General features: G+C 45.7%; 1 protein-coding gene and 1 non-coding gene across 2 annotated transcripts in view; one reads left to right on the top strand and one right to left on the bottom strand.

Annotated features, from left to right (window-relative positions):
* Window positions 1-22,764, bottom strand: part of acp5b (acid phosphatase 5b, tartrate resistant) — a 120,915-nt gene that overhangs the window by 10,519 nt on the left and 87,632 nt on the right. The gene's annotated exons all lie outside the window — the stretch shown is intronic.
* On the top strand, window positions 18,847-18,919 carry trnav-cac (transfer RNA valine (anticodon CAC)). Its single transcript has one exon. It is a non-coding gene; the product is annotated as a tRNA-Val (tRNA).

The raw sequence follows: 22,764 nt of genomic DNA, 5'->3' as shown, positions 1-22,764 counted from the left end.
ACCATACTCTACCCCATCCAGGGCAACCTAATGACCACCAAGTAAACATCATTCAGTCAGCATCACAAACAGAACATGTACAATGGTGTCCGGCAGCCCTGTTTTTAGTAGGAGGGATTTTATTTAAACCATGGAAAACTGTTTTGGGGCAGGCAGTCAGTAATGTCTATATTTTATACCAAAGTATGTCAATTAGCTGAGTTAATTTAGAAAATCGACCATTACAAAAGCATAACAGAATTTCGTTACTCGTTTGGAAGTAAGGGTTATTATTCCATTTCATATTGCTGTGTGATAACAAGAAGATTTGTGCAGCATTTTCAAGTGTGGGTTTAAGTTGATTGGTGCAAAGCAATTTTTATGACATGAAACACAATTTACAGTAATATTTAACACAGTAGTATTGTGTAGTATTGTGATATGTGGTGTTTGCTACTCATCCTCATTATTCTTTCCCACTCTCAAGGTGTGTGGAATACACTTCCAGTATGGTAAACCAAAGAAAGAACACCCATACCCAGTACTGCATATGGGATATGAACATCATGTAAGTTTAATTCAAATTTTTCTGGATTTACCGAAGGTTTTATTTGTTGCCTCACTGACATTTGTAATTTCGAAAGCTATTCGAAGGCCACTGTATTGTTTGTCATTGTATTCTTACAATGAATGTGTTCTCTGCATTTAACCCATCCTATTGTATAGCAGCAGTGGGCAGCTGCAGCGCCCGGGGACAAACTCCAGTTCTTCTTCCCGTTGCCTTATTCAGGGGCAGAGGCAGGAGTATTAACCCTAACATGCACATATTTTTGATGGTGGGAGGAAACCGGAGCACTCAGAGGAAACTGGAGCAGACACTGGGAGAACATGCAAACTCCATCCAGAAAGGACATGGGACAGCCAGGGTTTCAAACCCAGGACCTTCTTGGTGTGAGGCAACAGTGTTATTGCTAAACACTGGGCCACCATGCCGCCCATTTAGCAAGAGATTCCAATTAAAATGCATTCCAAATTGTCATGTCATGATGTATTATCCAGTTTGAAATATATACGTGCATGTATTCTTTCTCTGTTTTTCTGTCTTTACAGGAGATAATGTCATCTGGGAGAGCCCCACCCCCCACCCCCCAAGAGAAGATGTCTTGAACCTTTAATAGCTAACACATGATGTGCTGAATCTGAAGTTATGGAATCAGACATGTCAATGATATGGCAAATATCATGCCTCTGCAGACGTGTGATGTTGGCATCCAGTGTCCAGACACTACAGACTAAATCTACTGTTATTCTAATTTTCCTCTAGTCTAGCCAGAATTGACGATTCTGGCCCTTTGTGTTTCTTTCGATGTTCTCTCTCTTATCTTTCCCACATTTGACATCTTTCAAAAAGGACAATGCAGAGGTTATATTTGTGTTCAGCACATTGTGCATTCGTCTGTGGCTGTGCAGTAAACACAAGGTAAAATGGTTCCAGGTATCATGGCTACGCCAAACATCTCAGGGGATGAAATGTGTCGAATTACATCTGCATTTGTCTAAAATGCTGTGACTTTCGTACTTTTCCTGGGTACATGGTCTCGCCCTTGAACGTTTTCAAATGTGTCTGGCACTACATTTCCCCCGATACTGGTTCCTGGCACACACTTTGTCAGTGCAGGCCATGACTAGTAGGCCTTGGGTTACAGCATCTTTCACCTTGTTAAGTAGTGCTGCTGTATGACTGCAGCACATCCCTCTGTTGGCCATACAGTCGCAGTTAACACCTACAACTTTGCCATCCTTCATCTGCAGAGTTAATTCAACCTTGATGCTCGCTTACAAAACAGTAACTAAAACGGCTCACGCCTGCCTACCTGAACTCCCTCATTCAGTCCTGCTCACTACCCTCTGCCAACGAAAGGTGCCTGGCACTTCCGCTACAACGGGAACGGGGCCCTAAGTCACTAGGCAGACTATTCTCTTCTGTAGTTCCCCGGTGGTGGAACGAGTTGCTAAACTCCATTCAATCTGCAGAGTCCCTTTCCATCTTTAAGAAGAAGACCCAGCTCTTTCACGAAAACGTACACACCTGATGGTATTACTTAAAAAAAATGTTTTAATTGCTTCTATGGACTGCCTTTGTGCACTGCCTGTTGACACCCATGTCCTATCGGACTTGAACCTAGTTTTTTTTGGCACTTACTTGCGTTGTTGTCCCTTGACTAGATCCTGTTGTATTAATTCTCAGATGTACGTCACTTTGGATAAAAGCGTCTGCTAAATAAAATTGTAACATTGTAACATTATGATAGTTGTTCATCGACTGTGATTATAGGACAGGTCCTTTCAGAATGATTTGTTCATCATCATCTGGTAGAGTGTGCAATATTTGGCAAACCCAACGTGTGTTTCGCAATTGCCAGGCTATTGGTGAAATAATCTTGAATAACTATAAACGAACGTCCCTCTCCCAAGCAACTCCTGGGGGATCCCAAAGCGTTGCAAGTCAAGATTGGACATGTAGTCCCTCCAGCGAGTTCTGGGTCTAGCCCGGGGTCTCCTCTCAGGTGGATGTGCCCGGAAAACCTCCAAAGGAAGGCGCACACCTCAAATGGCTTCTTTCGACGTGAAGGAGCAGAGGCTCTACTCCGCGCTCCCTCCGGATTTCCGAGCTCCTCACCCTATTTCTAAGGCTGAGCCCAGATACCCTAAGGAGGAAACTCATTCCAGCTGTTTGTATCCGAGATCCCACACTTTCGGTGACGACCCAAAGCTCATGATCATAGGTGAGGATTGGAAGGAAGATTGACTGGTAAATTGAGAGCCTTGCCTTCCGGCTCAGCTCCCTCTTCACCACAACGGTCCGTCACAACGACCGCAATATTGCTGATGTTGCATCAATCCGCCTGTCAATCTCCCGCTCCATCCTACCCACACTCGTGAACAAGACCCCAAGACACTTGAACTCCTTCACTTGAGGCAATAACTCATCACCAACCCAGAGGGAGCAATCCACCATTTTCCGGTAGAGAACAATGGACTCAGACTTAGAGGTGCTGACTCTCATCCTGGCCATTTCACACTCAGCTGCAAACCGACCCAGTGCTTGCTGGAAGTCGCGTTCTGATGAACCCAACAAAACCACATTATCTGCAAAGAACCGAGATGCAATTCTGAGGTTCCCAAAACAGACACACTCCTCATCTTGGCTGCGCCTTGACACCCTGTCAATGAATACCACAAACAAAATCGGATACAAGGGACAACCTTGACGGAGTCCGACACCTACCGAAAACGTGTTTGACTTCGTGCCGAGAATGCGGACACATCTCTCACTTTGGTTATAGTGGCTTGTAGTAACTTCCCCGATACCCCATACTCTCGCTGTACCTCCCCCAGAGTGCCCTGGGGTACACGGTCGTAAGCCTTCTCCAAGTCCATAAAACACGTGTAGACTGGCTGGTCAAACTCCCATGCCTCCCATAAGCATTTCCGCAAGAGTAAAGAGTTGGTCCGTTGTTCCACGGCCTGCACGGAATCCGCATTATTCCTCCTGGGTCCGAGGTTAGACAATCGGTGTGAGCCGCCTTTCCAGCACGACTTTCCTAGGAAAGCTGAGCAGTGTGATGCCCCCAGTATTGTAGTCGAGTCACTAAACCTCGACTCCGAGTCGAGTGTCGAGTCCCCAGTGTTCGAGTCCGAGTCCCCAAAGAAGAGTTCGAATCGAGTCCGAGTCATCAACGTTGAGTCTGAGTCGAAGAAGATGGGCTCATACCCTCCAACATGAGGGTATGCACGGGAATCCGCATGTAGGTGAAACACACGTGCCTGCCCTTGCACGAAATTTAATGTTATTGTATTAATATCACTATTAATATCTTATGCCAACTTATTAGGGCCTGTTACAAAAAAACTAACAAAAACAATCTTTATCACTAACAAGTCCGAGTCCTCATCTCCAACGTTCGAGTCCGAATGCAGTCGATGCTCGAGTCCAAGTCCAAGCCATCAGTGCTCAAGTCCAAGTCGAGTCACAAGTCCTGAAAATCAGCACTCGGGTACTACAAAACTGGATGCCCAAATATTTGGAGCACACCCTTGTTAGGTTTCACGAATGAAGACCAGAGGCCAGTGTGGCGATACCCAAAAGGACAGACAGACAACAGAGCACCGGGATAACCCGAAGGGCGTTTTAATGCAGGGAAGAAAAACAAACACTGCCACAAGGGATAATGACAGGTGATTCTCAGGTGGGCGTTGTTGAGATGATGTGCGCCTCGCTACCAAAGTCCGAATCCGTAGAGCAAGGGGTTGTCCGAGGAAGTCCGGGTCCGAGATCCAGGAAGTCAAGTCCGAATAGGAGGGGTCCAGGTAGAGAGACACGGAGGGAGATCGCTGGAGAGATCCGGGGGGGGGGGACGTGAAGGTTGCTGGGGGCGAGGAGCGAGGGAGACGCGGGGAGCCGTGGAAGTCGCGGAGGGAGAGTCCTGGGAAGGAGAAAAAAAGAGAGACACGAATATAGACACTTGGAATAAACGGAATAGCAAGAGGGCAGGGAACGCTGGAGGGCTTGTCAGAGCTTTATCTTAGGGTTCAGTACGTCAAAGCACGGAGAGACGTTCTGGCAGGCTTCTTGTAGAGGGCTTCCTGATTGCCGCAGGTGTGTCTGATGGATGATGGCAAACACCTGGTGCAGCGCAGCGCTCGTCTCCTCAGAGCGCGAGCCGAGCGCTCGGATGTTTCCGGCACGTCCGAGCTGGGGGAGTGGCTTGAACGTGCCGGGGAGGCAGCTCGGGGCGGTGTAACCACAACACCCCTTTTTTGGGAATCAACACCCCAGTCTGCCACTCCACAGTTACCGTCCCCGACCTCCACGTGACACTGACACATTTGATAAGTTGTTTTGGTTAAAATGTGACATGGGTTATGTTTAATGAAAACAGCTACTCATGATACAAATGGAATTATTGTTCATCCAGCATAAATCAATACTATCAACAGGGCAGACACGTTTGCTCAGAGGTATGCTTCTTTACTACACATGTAGTGTAGTGGTTATCACGTTCGCCTCACTCGCGAAAGGTCACCGGTTCGAAACCTGCAAACAAATCATAGATTACTTAACACACCACTGTGCACATCATGACGTTAAACCACTCATCACATACACACTGTACTGCTCCTGACAGATAGGGGTATTTAAACATGGCCTGTGTTCCTTCTTCCTGCAACTACTCCCTGAGTGGCTGTAGATCGAACTGTTTTCTTGTCCACTTTGACTGCTTGAATGCGGAATGAAACACAAAGGTACTTTACTTTATAAGACAAATTTAATATAGCGAATTCGGGGTGGCAGTCCGCCACAGCCGGAACAGGAACCCGTATCTCCCACTCCGCAAGCGACAACGTTAACCAGTCGACTAAAGGGTCCGACCCGTTAGTCAAGCACCAACGTGTCTACTTATCAATGCACGTTACACTAGGTTCTTCCTTCGGGAAGCGCGTCCCCACGTTTCAGCATATCAGCTTCCTCACGCCTCTGGGCGCACGCGCTTCCGATGGCCTCACGGTCTCACCATTCCACTTCAGACACCAATGTAGCGAATTCGGGGGGCAGTTTGGGAGACCGTCGCCACAGCCGGGACGCGAACCCGTATTTCCCACTCCGCAAGCGACAACGTTAACCAGTCGACTAAAGGGTCGGATCCGTTGGCCAAGGACCAACGTGTCTACTTATCCATGCACCTTGCAATATTGTAGTCCAGATCAAAGTTGTGTGGATTTTGGAATATGTCAGGATGATTCCAATGGCCCCTGCTGAGCGTGGTCTTGGAAATGGCACAAGGGGGTAGTAACGATTTGTTATTCAACTGCATAACGAAAAACGCTTATAAATTATTTTGGCAAAAAGTACAAATCTGAAGTTATGAACAGCATCTGTATTTCTTCCCACTTCTATTTATGTAGCCGGGTGGTAAATCTGTTAAATATGTTAAATGATTTTCCACTTAAATTTAGTATAGTTTAACTGTTAATAAATGTAATTGTTACACTGTCAAGCCATGTAAAATGTCATTTGATGTATTTAAATTGGGAAGCAGATTGTGAGTGTATTTTTATAGTTGTGGTTGTCATTGCATGTTTTGACCAGTAAGTGGCAGTGTTGCGGACTTTTGTTGTAGCTCCGTGCAGGTCATCCAAGTGCATCTTGGGTATTCTTTCTTTTTTTTCTTGTGTGGGGCACCTGAAGATTGCGGTGTGACGGTGCTCTGACTCCGCGGTGAGTGGGGGTAAATATCTTGTGAAATATACCTGTAACATTATTCCAAACAATATTGTATGTCGGTAATTTGACAAGATGGTTTGATTTAGACGCTACCGGAGTTGATGTTCGGTGATTTTGGGCGCGAGCCGTCGACCACTGTTCGCCATTGCAGGCATGACAAGGTAATGTTGGCGTGAATAAAGCCACACCATGCCATTGTATTTGGGCAATAAGGGAAATGTAAAGGTTTTATATGCATTTTAATTCTGTTTAAAGGTAACTGACAGAGTGAGAAGTTGCGCGATCTTCAGGAAGTTCCACATGTCTTTGTTAAACCCTGTTTAACATACATAGTCCACTGCCGTATTTTGCACCGTATGTTGTATGTTGTATTTATTTTCCTTTTAAAATCTTTTCTGTTAAACTTGCCACATCTGTGAACATTTATGAGCTGTTTGCTCGAAAGACACAGGAATTTATGCACTCAGTAAAACGATCTGCATTCGAAGGTTCAAACAATAAAATTAAAGCTACAAGAACCCCGGAAGTAATTGTGTCCTGTGTGGTATCTAATTCCACGGGCTACATAATTTTGGTACCAGGAGTGGGGTGTAGCTAAAACATTTTTTTTTAATTGGCAACAGAGTGGCTTATTTTTACTTAAAAAAATACGGCAGTGGTGAAGATTGCTGGTGACGTCCGTTGGTGTTGAGTCTGAAGCCATCCTGCTGTGGAGGTGGTGACCAGCGAGAGACGACGTGAGGGGCTCTACGAGGTTCTGGTGCTTCCTGTGTCACACGACTCAGCCGTACCAGCGCAGAGGACTCCAGCGCTAACTTCAGCTACAAAGACCTAGATTCAGCAAGGCTCCAAGTTAAAGACTGTCCTTGTAGTATCCTTGAACCAGGTTTTGAACTAAATATGCTCATTTATACTGGACTGAGTAAAGATTAATATATCATTATGTCTAGTGATTCTGGTGATGAAGGGAGTTCACGTAATGATAATGGCCACACCTCAGGGGGCATAACGGGTATAGGTGAAGGTGCTACAAAAGAAATGCAGACCACCATGCAAGAGCTCGCCAGACTGCAAGATGAGCTCACCAGGTTAAATGGTGAAGCAAGGGCTCAGAGAGCAAGTGATAACAGTGCACCCACACGTTCATACATCTACGTTCCAAGAGAACGCCAGATCCAAGCATTTAGTGGGGAGTGTGGGACAGACAGGAGATCTGTCGAAGAGTTTATTGAAGAGGTTGAAAGGGTTTTAAGATACAGAGAGCAAACAACAGAAGAACAATGTGACTATATACTATCTCTATTGCGTGGCCCTGCATTGGAAGAGATGCGACTATGCATGAGGGGTCAGTCAGTGGGGCCCAGTGATTTATACTCTTACCTGAGCAATGCATTTGGGGAAAAGCGCAGTTCCACACAGCTTTTGCAGACCTTTTACAACCGTAACCAAACTGATGGAGAAGACCTCCGTGACTACTCCCATGCACTATCCCAGATTTTGAGCTCTGTAGTGAAACAGTCCACAGATGTAATACCTAATGAGAAAACTGTGCTCAGACACCGGTTTATTGAGGGTTTAAGAGAAGCAGCACTCAGGCGTGAACTCAGGAAAATGGTTAGGGACAAACCAGAGAGCAGTCTTCTAGATGTGAGGAACGAGGCCCTCCTGTGGGAGATGGAGGACAGCAGGTCTCATCGTCTCAGGGTCATAAAGAGCAACCAAGTTACATCAGAGGTTCCAGAAACCCAGTGCTCTATTATTAAAACAAACAATGACCAAGGTACTGCATTAAATGATGTTCGGAGAGCAGTAGCCCATCAGGAAAAACAGCTAGCAGAGTTAGGCAAAACACTTGCTGATCTAGCCTTTGCTGTAGGTGAACTGAGTAAGCGCAGCACTCAACAGACATTCCTAGAGCCCAAGCCACGACCTAGACCCCAGCCAAAGTTCACACCAGATGGTCAGCCTATCTGTTTCAAGTGTAGAGGCATAGGTCACATTGCAAGAAAATGCTCACAGGCCAGAGGGGGTCAAGGGGACGCAACACCTAGTTCTTATGTAGTGCAGGAAAACTCGCACCCTCAGTTGCCATGAGCCACACAACTCGAGGGGAGGAAGCTGGCTCACCAAAAGAGACTCCAGACAGAAGCAGGATCTTAGAGCGTGCAGTCGGAGAATGTAAAACTGTTGAGGTGAAACTACGAGGTGTTACAGTGTCCTGCTTACTTGACACTGGTAGCCAGGTCAGTACAATTTCTGAGAGTTTTTTCAGGGAACACCTGTCAGTGAAAGGCGAAGACATTCACCCGGCATTTGAGTGGTTAAAGATCACTGCAGCTAATGGATTAGACATACCCTATATGGGCTATGTGGAGCTTGATGTAGAAGCCATGGGTCTGACTATCCCAGAGCGAGGTTTTCTGATAGTTAAAGATTCTGAACACTCTTCCTCTGTTCCAGGTCTAATAGGGATGAACATTGTCAAAAAATGCAGAGAGCTAGTACACACTGAGTTTGACACCACACTGCAGGAGAGGTTTGACTCAAACTGGAGAGAGGCTTTTAATCATCTTCATGCAGTACATGCAACAGACAGACTCTCTTTCGCTAGGGTAGCTGGTAAGGATGTAGTCCATATACCTGCCTCATCTGCTGCTACAGTTATGGCTAGGGGACTCAGGACCGTGAGTGAGGATGGTTCTTTTTTGTTGCTGGAGTCTGTGGGTGTCCCCGTTCCTGGAGGTTTGGTTGTTGTGCCTACTTTGGTTTCATCGGGCAATCACATTTTTCCAGTCCGAGTCATGAACATGTCTGATGAAGATATCTGGCTAGGGCCACGGACTAGGCTAGGGGTTTTGACTCAGGTAGACTGTGTGAAAAGTGATGAGCTTTGTGAGGTACAGTTCCAGAGAATCTCAGCAGACACTGAACAAGTGAGTATCAGTGAACACCCCGAAACACCGACAGATGTGCAGGAAATTCTCGGCAAGCTCAATTTTTGTGGTAGCCCAGAACAGCAAGCACAGCTGACTTTGTTACTGGAGAAGTACTCTTTTGTGTTTGCAACAGAAGATGAAGATCTAGGCCACACTGACAAAGTACAACATGAGATCCATCTGACAGATGACATACCTGTAACACAGCCATACAGACGAATCCCACCCACACAGTACAGTGAAGTCAGGGAACATATTGGCAAGCTGCTTAAAAAAGGGGTCATTCAAGAAAGCTCTAGTGCTTATGCTTCGCCCATAGTACTAGTGAGAAAGGCAGATGGTAGTCTGAGGCTATGTGTCGATTACATGAAACTCAACTCAAAGACAAGACATGATGCATTCCCGCTCCCGAGAATTGATGAGAGTTTTGATGCGCTGAGAGGGGCAAAGTTCTTTTCGACCATAGATCTGGCGAGCGGATACCACCAGGTAGCTATGCATGAGAGAGATCGGACTAAGACTGCATTTACTACACCGTTTGGTCTGTATGAGTACGTGAGAATGCCTTTTGGTATTTGTAACGGTCCAGCTACATTTCAGAGACTTATGCAAGCTACTATGAATGATCTCATTTTTCAGATACTCCTGGTCTACCTAGATGACATCTTGGTTTTTTCAGAGACATTTGAGCAGCATTTGGAGAGACTTGAGACTGTGTTTAAGAGACTGGCAGAGACGGGCCTTAAGGTGAAGTTGCAGAAGTGTGCTTTTCTACAACAGTCAGTAAAGTTTTTGGGTCATCAGGTGTCAGCAGAAGGTATAGGAACTGACCCCTCCAAGGTCTCTGCTGTTAAGAACTGGAAGGTCCCAACCACTGCCAAAGAGCTGCAGTCGTTCTTGGGTTTCTGTAGTTACTACAGGAGATTCATTCGAGGCTTCTCACAGATTGCCGGGCCACTGCATGACCTAGTCAACAAATGTTCAGGTGTGAAAAAAACAGGGAAAGTAGGTCACCAGTTTTGTAATATGTGGACACCAGAGTGTGACTCTTCCTTTGAGCAGTTAAAGGAAAAACTTACCTCTGCTCCCATTTTGGGTTTTGCCGACTTCACACAACCATTTGTAGTTGAGGCAGATGCTAGTCAGCATGGATTAGGCGCTGTATTGTGTCAGCAGCAAGGTGACACCAGACGTGTCCTAGCATATGCTAGCCGCAGACTACGCCAGGCTGAGAAGAATGACCGAAATTATAGTAGCATGAAGTTGGAGTTGCTTGCCTTAAAATGGGCAGTTGCTGAAAAATTCAGGGGTTACTTGCTTGGTTCAAAGTTTGTTGTCCTGACTGATAACAATCCCCTCTGCCACCTCAAGACAGCCAAGTTAGGTGCTATAGAGCAGAGGTGGGTAGCGCAACTGTCTGTTTTTGATTTCGAGGTTAAGTACTGTCCTGGTTGCAGTAATGCCGCCGCAGATGCTCTCTCTAGGCAGGAGTTTGCAGGGGAGCCTGAAACAGACCCTGACTCGGATTTTGACGACTGTATCACTGTGTGTAACCTGATTGAGCGAGGAACAGTTCTGGATCCTGGTCTTGTCTCTAGAGGTCTGGAGTGTTACAAAGTGAGACAGATCCGTGCTGGGGAGTCGAGGTCTGGTGAGACAGGTACTAAACAGGGCAACACCCCCACACTGCCAGGTTATACCAGAGAGGAGCTGGTAGGTTTTCAGGCCGGTGACCCCACCCTAAAAGAGTTTAGGGCATTTTGGGATCGGGGGAGGAGGCCATGTCCCAGAGAGAGAGCAGCCCTGTCTAGTCAAGTGAAAAGATTGTTGAAACAATGGAGATGCATACAACAATGAGAAGGGTTGTTGTACAGGGTTATCACAGACCCACGTCATGGAGAAGTGTGGCAGTTACTCGTGCCTAGTTGTTTGAGGGACCAAGTTCTAGAAAATGTACATAACAACATGGGACATCAGGGCATAGAGCGCACTGTAAACTTGCTAAGAGGGAGGTGTTTTTGGGTAGGGCTATGCGAGGATGTTGAAAGCTGGGTTAAAAACTGCGAGCGGTGCATTTTGACCAAGATGCCTCAGCCAAAAATCCATGCTCCAGTTCAGGCATTCCTGGCCTCCCGACCTCTAGAAGTGGTGGCTGTTGATTTTACAGTGTTGGAGGCAGCTTCAGATGGCCGTGAAAATGTCCTTGTTGTGACCGATGTGTTTACAAAGTTCACACAAGCGTATGCTACCAAAGACCAGAAGGCTGACACTACAGCTAAAGTTTTGCTCAGGGAGTGGTTCATGAAATATGGAGTCCCAGAGAGACTGCACTCAGACCAAGGTCGAAATATCGAGAGTGAAATTATAGCAGAGCTGTGCAAACTCTATGGGGTTAAAAAGACACGGACAACTCCCTACAGGCCACAGGGAAACGGTCAGTGTGAAAGATACAATCGCACACTCCATGACTTGTTAAGGACACTCCCACCAGAGAAAAAAAAGCGTTGGCCAGAGCATCTGTCTGAAGTAGTATATGCCTATAATGTCACTCCTCATTCCACCACAGGGTACTCGCCTTATTATTTGCTTTTCGGGGTACAGCCACATCTCCCAGTAGATGCTTTATTAGGGCGTGAGTGTGTGTCAGACAGGAAACAGGATTGGTTGTCTGTTCATCAGGAGAGACTCCGACAGGCACACGAGAGAGCCAGAGAGTACTCAGAGCAGAAGGCAGCTGAGAGGATCTCACTGCAAAATGAGAAGGTGTATTGTCCTCCTGTGGACATTGGTCAGTTGGTTTTCCTACGTCACAGACCCCCAGGTAGACATAAGATTCAGGACACATGGACCTCAACAGTCTACAAGGTAGTTGACATCCAGGGTACCACACACACTGTTGAACCTTTTGAGGGAGGTCCCATTAAAAGAGTTCATAGGTCAGAGTTGCGACCTTGTGCAAAACCAGTTCCCAAACCAAGAACTAGAACTAGGTTACAGACCACTACACAGCCTGTAGCTGAGGATGAGCCTGAGTTACCTGAGGCTGATTTTGTTATTGTTGAGGAAGTCATCCCTCGCCGGCTTGTGCAAGTACCTAACCTGCCTCTTGCAGCAGAAAGTGTTAGTTTACATGTGACAGCACCCACAGATGAGAGTGACGGTGAAGGACCTGAGGAAGGTTATTCAGATATGAGAAATTGTGGCACAGAAACAGAATGTGTTAATGATGTGCATCCAGACGTTAAGGACAGTGACTTGCCCATTATTGAAAACAGGGACAGGCCCGCACTAACAGATGATGCTGGTGGAGCAGGACGTAGAACCTATGCACCTAAACCTGCCATTAGGAAAAGCAAGCGGGAAATGGCTGGATCTCATTCAAACCCATTTCATCTGCCAAAGTCAGCCTGTAATGCAGTCTCAGTCAGCACAGACATGGTCTCTAAGGTTTTGACAAGCCTGGGTGCTGCTCTCTTTGAAAAGGCCTTGCAGGGAGTATTTGAGTCAGTTCATGTTTCGTAGTCACCGAGGACGTTGACTATATTTGCAGGGGAGTATGTAGCCGGGTGGTAAATCTGTTAAATATGTTAAATGATTTTCCACTTAAATTTAGTATAGTTTAACTGTTAATATATGTAATTGTTACACTGTCAAGCCATGTAAAATGTCGTTTGATGTATTTGAATTGTGAAGCAGATTGTGAGTGTATTTTTATAGTTTTGGTTGTCATTGCATGTTTTGACCAGTAAGTGGCAGTGTTGCGGACTTTTGTTGTAGCTCCGTGCAGGTCATCCAAGTGCATCTTGGGTACTCTTTCTGCAAGTTATCCAAGTGCATCTTGGGTATTCTTTCTTTTTTTTTCTTGTGTGGGGCACCTGAAGATTGCGGTGTGACGGTGCTCTGACTCCGCGGTGAGTGGGGGTAAATATCTTGTGAAATATACCTGTAACATTATTCCAAACAATATTGTATGTCGGTAATTTGACAAGATGGTTTGATTTAGACGCTACCGGAGTTGATGTTCGGTGATTTTGGGCACGAGCCGTCGACCACTGTTCGCCATTGCAGGCATGACAAGGTAATGTTGGCGTGCATAAAGCCACACCATGCCATTGTATTTGGGCAATAAGGGAAATGTAAAGGTTTTATATGCATTTTAATTCTGTTTAAAGGTAACTGACAGAGTGAGAAGTTGCGCGATCTTCAGGAAGTTCCACATGTCTTTGTTAAACCCTGTTTAACATACATAGTCCACTGCCTTATTTTGCACCGTATGTTGTATGTTGTATTTATTTTCCTTTTAAAATCTTTTCTGTTAAACTTGCCACATCTGTGAACATTTATGAGCTGTTTGCTCGAAAGACACAGGAATTTATGCACTCAGTAAAACGATCTGCATTCGAAGGTTCAAACAATAAAATTAAAGCTACAAGAACCCCGGAAGTCATTGTGTCGTGTGGTATCTAATTCCACGGGCTACATTTACACAAAATGTTCTAGCCCTGCCCTGTCACGAACTGCACTTGCTGGCCAGGCACACTGAATATGTGTTAATATCAGCGATGAAAACTATAGTGTGGAATCATGCTCCCTTCGAAAACAAAACAAAACTAGACCTGCAAGCAGGTATTAACGGGGTCCAAGCCCCCCCATGTAAGTCGGATCTGGCTGTCTGTAGGAGCCACGCTAGTTGAACTGTTTGATTATTAGATGGATGCAAGTCTCAGTCTTAAAGAGCGACGATGGTCGTAAAGCTGTCCGTCAAGATGGTGTATGAGTATGGTTGTGAATATAGCATACAACTATTGATAATATATGAAGTAAACAAAGGATTATTGATGAAATTGGAACAGTTTATTAACATCGTGTGGGTTGGGGCTCAAAGAAAAACAAAATATTTGTCTAAAAGAATATGACATTTACCGATAACGTGGGGAAAATGAGTAGTATTAGGCTATATATACTTTTCAACAATATTGAGTGTTAAGTATTGAATAATAAAAGTCGAAGAGCATGTAGTATATTTTTTAGAAGAACAATTCTAGTGTTGTTTCTTAGAAGGTTTATTCAATTTTTTTGGCAGGTTCAATTTTGGGCATTGGGAGTGCATTAACGTCGTTGTTTTGTGTTTGTTTTTGGTGTTCATTCATGGTTGTCGGTATTTGATCTTTGTTGGTCACATTGTCGTCGGTATTCTTGGCCGCTTGTAGCAAATCTGCATCGCTGAAATCTGAGGACCAAGAATAAAATACGCAGTTGTTTTAGGTTAGCAAATCGTTTAGATTGTGCGGTTATCAAATGAAATGTTATGCTCGCGCACCAGAACCTGACCCGTGTGGCGAAACCCAAGACAGACAGACACGAGATGACTTCAAAAGCTACAAAGGGAGGTTTTATTGTGGGAGGGAAATGTATGGTGAAAAAAAGGCGTTCTGTTAGTGGGATGTGTGAATAAACTATGTGTGGTGTCCCGTGGTTTGCGTGTATAACTATGTGTGAGTGTTTTTAGCCAATGTGTGGTGCGGTATGTAAATGGGCAGGAGGTGTTGAAAAAATGTGCGTGCACCTGGCGAGAAAGTCCAGTCCGTGATCCAAGAAGGGTTGTCCGAGAAAGTCCAGGTCCGAGATCCGGGAAGTCGAGTCCGAAAGGAGGGGTCCAGATTGGAGGGACAAGGGGGGAGATCGCAGGAGAGGTCCGGGGAGAAACGTGAAGGTCGCTGGGGACGAGGGAGACGCGGAAATCGCGGAGGGAGAGTCTTGGGAGGAAACAGAGACACGAAGATAAGACACTGGGGAATAAACAGAATGCAAGGAACGCTGGAGGGCTTGTCAGAACTTTACCGCAGGGTTCAGTACGTCGAAGCACTGTGAGACGTTCTGGGAGGCTTCTTGTAGAAGGCTGCCTGATTGCCACAGGTGTGCCTGATGGATGATGGCTAACACCTGGTGCAGTGCAGCGCTCGTCTCAGAGCGCGAGCCGAGCGCTCGGATGTTTCCGGCACGTCCGAGCTGGGGGAGTGGCTTGAACGTGCCGGGGAGGCAGCTCGGGGCGGTGTAACCACAACATGAAACTTAATGATTCAAAGAATACGTTAAAGTATGTACCATTTTGACATACCCATACGCCACCTTGAACCAACAGCATAATTGCTGCTAAAGAGCTGCATGTTGTCCCTTATACGTTAAACGCCTATAACACAAAAACCGTAGGTGATAAAAATCTGAAAGAATTCACACATCATTCTGGTAGTGTCACTTGTCCTGTCAAATATTTTGGAATAGTTTGATTAAATATTTTTGAAACTACAAAATATTACGTATATTGTACACTGTACAGGCACATATTGTACATTGCTGTGGATGCATTTTTTGACCGATTAGAACGCCCTTTGAACCACTTGATATGCGCATTCTCGAAAATGTCCGTGGCGATTCTGGTAGCAATTGAATGAATTTGTGCCGAAATATTTATGTTTTATGATTTTTCATATTTTGAAAAAGATAGTGACAGGCTTCTGAGTTGACCGTATGTTGCAGTGTTGCAAAGTTTCGACATCACTTACTGGATCTGCTCACAAAATATCAGCTCTGTAGGATGTACAGATGATTTTTGGGAAATGTTGGGGCATTTTTGAAGTTTCGCAGGTGAAATTTAAATTTTTGTCATAAGCCACGCCCATTTTTTTCAATCATGACCAAATTGCATGTATCACCTCCAGTGTGATCCGAGATTGTGCACTCCAAATTTAATCGAAATCCATGGTGCCAATTATGAGATATAAACTTCTCCAATTTATAGTGCTCCCTACTGGACAAATGAAACCCACTTCATGGATTAGGATCTTTTGACAATACGTGACAAACGTCTAAAATTTTAAGTTGATATGTCAATGCATTGATGAGTTATGGCACCGTCATGGAAAATCACCGTTTTTCAGTCAAGGTTCATTGATCTGTCAAATCAAAACCGAGCAACGGATCAAAATTCTTTCGATAACTTTTTGCCTTGAGTGACTGCAGATGATGTGTGCTAAGTTTCGTGCAAATCGAACGCACAGCCTAGAAGGAGTTCGAAAAAGCAGTTTTGAGGATTTTCGCAAATTTGCCAAATAAACAATGCAATGTTTATTGAGAAGCTTTGTGAACATGTAAATTTTGAACATGAAAGTTTTGGAAAATGCATTACAACATCGGACTAGGCTGCAGCAACATCGTGTCCGTGTTTTGTTTCTTTCTATTCCCCCTTACAGGGGCGTTACACAAATACTGTCAAATAATTAATATCGCTAGGTTGCATGCTTAATCATACCCTCTCATTAAAAAAAACTGAATACACTGAGTATTCACATTTAAAGTGAACAACACAATTTGATAAGCCGCTTCTTCTCCGTGGCAGCAAGCTAAGTAGGGCACTCCAGACGTCCCTCTCCCCAGCGACTCCCTACGACTCCTCCTGGGGGATTGCACGGCGTTCCCATGCCAGATTGGATATGTAGTCCCTCCTGTGAGCTCTGGGTCTACCCCGGGGTCTCCTCCCAGTTGGAGCTGCCCGGAAAACATACAAAAGAAGGTGCCCAGGAGGCATCCTAATCAGATGCCCGAACCACCTCAACTGGCTCCTTTCGATGCGAAGGAGCAGCGGATCTACTCCGTGCTCCCTCCGGATGTCCGAGCTCCTCACCCTATCGCTAAGGCTGAGCCCAGACACCTTACGGAGGAAACTCATTTCAGCCGCTTGTATCCGCGATCTCACCCTTTCGACTCAGACTTGGGGGTGCTGACTCTCATCCCAGCCATTTCCCACTCGGCTGCGAACCACCCAGTGCGCGCTAGAGGTTGTGTTCTGATGAACTCAACAAAACCACATCATCTGCGAAGAGCAGAGATGCAATTTTGAGGTTCCCAAAACGGACACACTCCTCATCCTGGCAGCGCCTTGAGGTCCTGTCCTTGAATATCACAAACAGAATCGGAGACAATGGAAAACCTTTGCGAGCGTCCAACACCCTTCGAAATCGTGTTTGACTTTGAGCCGAGAATGCGGACACAGCTCTCACTTTGGTTATACAAGGACCGGATGGCTTATAGCAACTGCCCCGGTACCCCATACTCCCGTAGTGCCTCCCACAGAGTGCCCCGGGGTACACGGTCGCATGCCTTCTCCAAGTCCACAAAACACATGTAGACTGGCTGGTAAAACTCCCATGCCTCCCTAAGCACTTCAGCATGGGCAAAGAGTTCCACGGCCAGGAACGAACCCGCATTGTTCTTCCTTGATCCGAGGTTCGACAATCGGTCGGGGCCTCCTTTCCATCAACATAGAGTAGACTTTCCCATGGAGGCTGAACAGTGTGATGCCCCAATAATTGGAGCAACATCCTCCGGACCCCCTTTTCTTAAATATGGGAACCACCACCCCAGTCTTCCACTCCACAAGTACTGTCCCCGACCTCCACGCGACACTAACACAATTTGATAAGTTGTTCTGGTTAAAATGTGACATGGGTTATCTTTAATAAAAACAGCTACTCATGCTACAGTTGGCAGTATTGTTCATCAAGCATGAATCATTAGCATCAACAGGGCAGAGACGTTCGCTCAGAGGTATTTGTCTGTACTACGCATCTTTTTTTGGTGTTTTCGTACTGTCGTGGTTATCGCATTCGCCTCACACGCGGAAGGTCCACGGTTAGAGACCGGGCGGGAACAGTTTGCTGTCTTGGTCTGTGTACTCGGATGTAGCAGTAGTTTTCTCATTGTTTCAATGCAAACAAATCATAAATTACTTAACACACCACTGTGCACATAATGACATTAAACCAGTCATCATATACACACTGCATTGCTCCTGATAGAGGTGGGTATTTAAACATGACCTGCATTACTTCTTCCTGCAACTACTCCCTGAGTGGCTGTAGATCAAACTGTTTTCTTGTACACTTTGACTGCTTGAATGCGGAATGAAACACAAAGGTACGTTACTTTATAAGACAAATTTGTGGACCAATATATTATATTGTAGTCCAGATCAAGCTTCTGTGGATTTTGGGATATGTCAGGATGATTCCAATGGCCCCTACTGAGCATGGTCTTGGACGATACTGGGTAATAACGGTTTGTTATTCAACTGCATAACGAAATGTCGTAGCCCTGCCCTGTCACGAACTGCACTTGCTGCTCAGGCGCGCGGAATTTGTGTTAATATCAGTGATGAAAACTATAGTGTGGAATCATGCTGCCTTCGAAAACAAATTAAAATAAGACTTTGAAAGACGAAAAGAGAGAAAGGGAAGAGGAGAGAGAAAAGAGGTGACAGTACCTTGCACAAATTTTCAGGTGAGTTTATCAGTGGTGCAAATTAACATGTTGGCTAACTCCATATACTGTCAAATAATTACTATAGCAAGCTAGCATGCTTAATCATACCCTCTCCGTAAAAAATATCTTTGAATATTCCGAGTATTTAAATTGAAATTAAACAACAACATTTGCTAAGTTTTTCTAGTTAAAATGTGACATGGCTCATCTTGAATCCAAACAGCTACTGATGAGTCAAATTGAACTTTTATTCATCCAGCAAAAATCATTACTATCAACAAAGCAGAGACATTTGCTCGGACGTATGTGTCTGTGTTACGCATGTACGTTTCCGTAGTGTAGTGGTTATCACGTTCGCCTCACACGCGAAAAGTCCCCGGTTCGAAACCGGGCGGAAACACTTTGATGTCCTTGTTTGTGTACTCGGATGCAGCAGTTATTGTTTCAATGCGAACAAATCATAGATTACTTAACATACCACTGTGCACATCACGACATTAAATCACTCATAACACTGCACTGTTCCTGGTAGAGAGGTGTATTTAAACCTGACCTACACTGCAACTACTCCCTAAGAGACTGTAGATCGAATTGTTTTCTTGGCCAACTAGACTCATTGATTGCGGGTTGAAACGCAAATGTACATTATTTCATAAAAATAAATTTGTGGACAATTACAATATTGTGGTCCAGATCAAAGTTGTGTGGATTTTGGGGTATGTCAGGATGATTGCCCGATGGCCCGATGGCCCGAATTGAACGTGGTCTTAGAAGGTACTGGCACACCGGTGTAATAATGATTTATTAGTCAATTGCATAAAAAAACAAAACAAAAAAACTATCAAATTCTTATTTTGGCAAATACTAAATACCCGACTTTACGAACAGCGTCTGTATTTCTTACCCCCTCTATTTACACAAAATGATCGAGTCCTGCCCTTTCACGAACTGCAATTCCTGGTCAGGGACACAGGGAATTCATGTGTTAATATCAATGACGACAAATATAGTGGGAAATCAGATTTTTTCTAAAACAAAATTAAAATTAGACTTTCCAAGACGAAAAAAGAGAAAGGAAAGAGGAGGGAGATAGAGGGGAGAGTACCCTCCACAATTTTCCAGGTGAGTTTTCCAGCGTCGCAAATTAACATGTTGACTAATTCCATATACTGTCAAATAATTAACATCGCTAGCTAGCATGCTTAATCATACCCTCTCATTAAAAAAAACAATATTCTGAGTATTCACATTTAAATTAAACAACACAATTTGATAAGCCGCTTCTTCTCCGGGGTCGCGTCGCGGTGGCAGCAAGCTAAATAGACGTCCCCCTCCCCAGCGACTCCCTCCAGCGCCGCCTGGGGGATCGCAAGGCATTCCCATGCCAGATTGGATATTTAGTCCCTCCTGCGAGTTCTGGGTCTACCCCGGGGTCTCCTCCCAGTTGGAGCTGCTCGGAAAACCTACAAAAGAAGGCGCCCAGGGGGCATCCTTATCAGAAGCTCAAACCACCTCAACTGGCTCCTTCCGATGCGAAGGAGCAGCGGCTCTACTCCGTGCTCCCTCCGGATGTCCGAGCTCCTCACCCTATCGCTAAGGCTGAGCCCAGACACCCTACGGAGGAAACTAATTTCAGCCGCTTGTATCTGCGATCTCACCCTTTCGGTCACTGCCCAAAGCTCATGACCATAGGTGAGGATTGGAACGAAGGTTGACTGGTAAATTGAGAGCCTTGCCTTCCGGCTCAGCTCCCTCTTCACCACAACGATCCCATACAACTTCCGCATTACTGCTGATGCTGCACCAATCTGCCTAATCTCCCACTCCATCCTACCCACACTCGTGAAAAAGATCCCGAGATACTTGAACTCCTTCACTTGAGGCAACAACTCATCCCCAACCAGCCACCATTTTCTGGTAGAGAACCATGGACTCAGACTTGGAGGTGCTGACTCATCCCAGCCATTTCACGCTCAGCTGCAAACCGCCTGAGTGCGCGCTAGAGGTTGTGTTCTGATGAAGCCAACAAAACCACACCATCTGTGTAGTGTATGGAGATACACACGAAAGCAAATGTTTTTATTTGCAGTAATGTGTTTTAAGTTTGACCTCTGACCCTCGATGTCTATTGGTTGTGTATGTTGTATAAATATACGCACGCCACTCTGATTCGCGCCCCTTGGAAGAAGACAGAGCAAGAGGGTCACTCATGTGTTTTCGTTCCTACTTAGCGCAGTCGCTTTGTAATGTTACCACGGTCTAGCAAATAAAAGAGGAAGACCAAGATACACCTTTATCGTTGTATAATTCAGTTATCCTGTAGATACACGACAAGTTTTGGCGACGAGGGTGGGATTTTCCTCTTTATTTTTATTTGCAACGGGTTGCTCCCGTCTTGACCGGTAATTTTTGAATGATGCTAGCAGCTTAGCAGCTAACGTACGTGATGGCACTGTATAGTACAGATATAGGACTGCAGTTTGACAAAACGGCAGAAACCTTCGACAATTATGAAGAAAGGCTTATGCAATTCTTGTCTGCTAACAAAATTGAGCAAGATAGGAGAAGAGCCGTATTTTTGTCCGCGGTTGGACCGAAGAATTTTGCCGTGCTAAAGGACTTGATATCACCGAAAAAGTTCAGTGAAGTTGCTTTTCCAGCCTTGCTACAGACGTTGCGGGATTTTTACATGCCAAAGAGGAACGTATTGGCGGAAAGATTTGATTTTAGAAGCCGTCGACAACAGTCTGGAGAGACTTTTTCTGATTACATCACTAGCTTGAAAGGATTAGCTTCTACATGCAATTTTGGCGCGAGCCTCGAGGGGCAACTCCGAGATCAGTTCGTGTGTGGGACATCTAACAAAGAGCTGCGTCGAAAGTTACTGAATGCCGCCATTGGCGAGGGATTAACATGGCAAAAGATGGTGGAATTAACGAACAATTTCGAATGCACGAATTCTGGATTACAAAGCATGCAGAAGGGACAGTCATCTGTGTATATGCGAGCGGATCATGTCGGAGTGCGGAGACACCGAGAGCCCAGGACCGCGCGGAACCAGAGGGAGGTCAGCGACAGCCACCAGGACTGCTATAGGTGCCTCTGGAAAGGACACGGACCTGGGAGCTGCCGCTTCAAAGACTTCCAGTGCTGCGGATGTGGAAAGAACGGACATCTGGAGCGAGCCTGTCGGAACAAGCGCACCGACCCCGGTAGGGACGAAGGGATGCGGTCTGCTGGACATTCGTCTGCCCGCCCGCCTCGGACCAAAGGTGGCCCGGAGGTGAACTTTGTGGACCAGGCAGACGCAACTCGCGAACCGGACTCAGGGACTGATTCTGAACAGCGAACTGATATGAGACTGTGACGGAGCAGGTAGAAAGCATTTCACTAAACTTGACTTGATGCAGACCTACACTCAGCTCGACATGGACGAGCAAAGTAAGCCGTTTCTCACCATCAATACACACAGAGGTCTCTATGTATGTAACCGCTTGCCATATGGGGTCGCTAGCGCGCCCGCTATTTTCCAGCGCACTGTGGATGACGTATTACAAGGGCTTGATGGCGTGGTATGCTACTTAGACGATATTTTGATAACAGGAACAGATACCACCGCACATCTGCGCAATCTTAAACAAGTGTTACAGACACTGGAAGAACATGGGCTTAGGCTTAACAAAGAGAAACGCGCCTTCTTTCAGAACAGTGTGGCCTACCTCGGGCATGTAATTGATGCTGAGAGTGTGCGCCCAATTAAAGAGAAATCTGAGGCTATTGACGAAGCTCCTGTGCCGAAAAATGTGACAGAACTGAGGTCGTACTTAGCCATGCCCAATTACTATGGTGTGGTGACCCACATCTATATAACGAGAGACATTCACCTAAGGGGACGGTGTACCTTTAAGGGAAGAGGCGAGGGGTCAGATAATGCACTTCCGCTTCCGGTTCACAGTAGAGTGTCGTTGTCGAATGTATGACACGCAAAGTTGGAGCTAGTAAACTACCTCGACTACGTCTACTCTCACGTCTCCTGTCTCGTTGTTTTCTAACTCCACATTGGTGACCCCGACGTGATCGAACTACTAATACGAGTATGTCTGACAACGAAGACGCCGGGAATAATGCTGCCGCGGTACCCGCTCCCGACGCCGGTGCTAACAACATGGCTATTGCTAACGCTAGCATTTACGCCGCTACTGTGAAGTTACCCGACTTTTGGCAGCATAATCCACGGCCGTGGTT

The sequence above is a fragment of the Lampris incognitus genome, chromosome 19 (genome assembly GCF_029633865.1).
Source record: "Lampris incognitus isolate fLamInc1 chromosome 19, fLamInc1.hap2, whole genome shotgun sequence".
NCBI lineage: Eukaryota > Metazoa > Chordata > Actinopteri > Lampriformes > Lampridae > Lampris > Lampris incognitus.
Note: the sequence above shows the minus strand (reverse complement) of the source record. Positions and strands in the feature narration are given on the sequence as shown.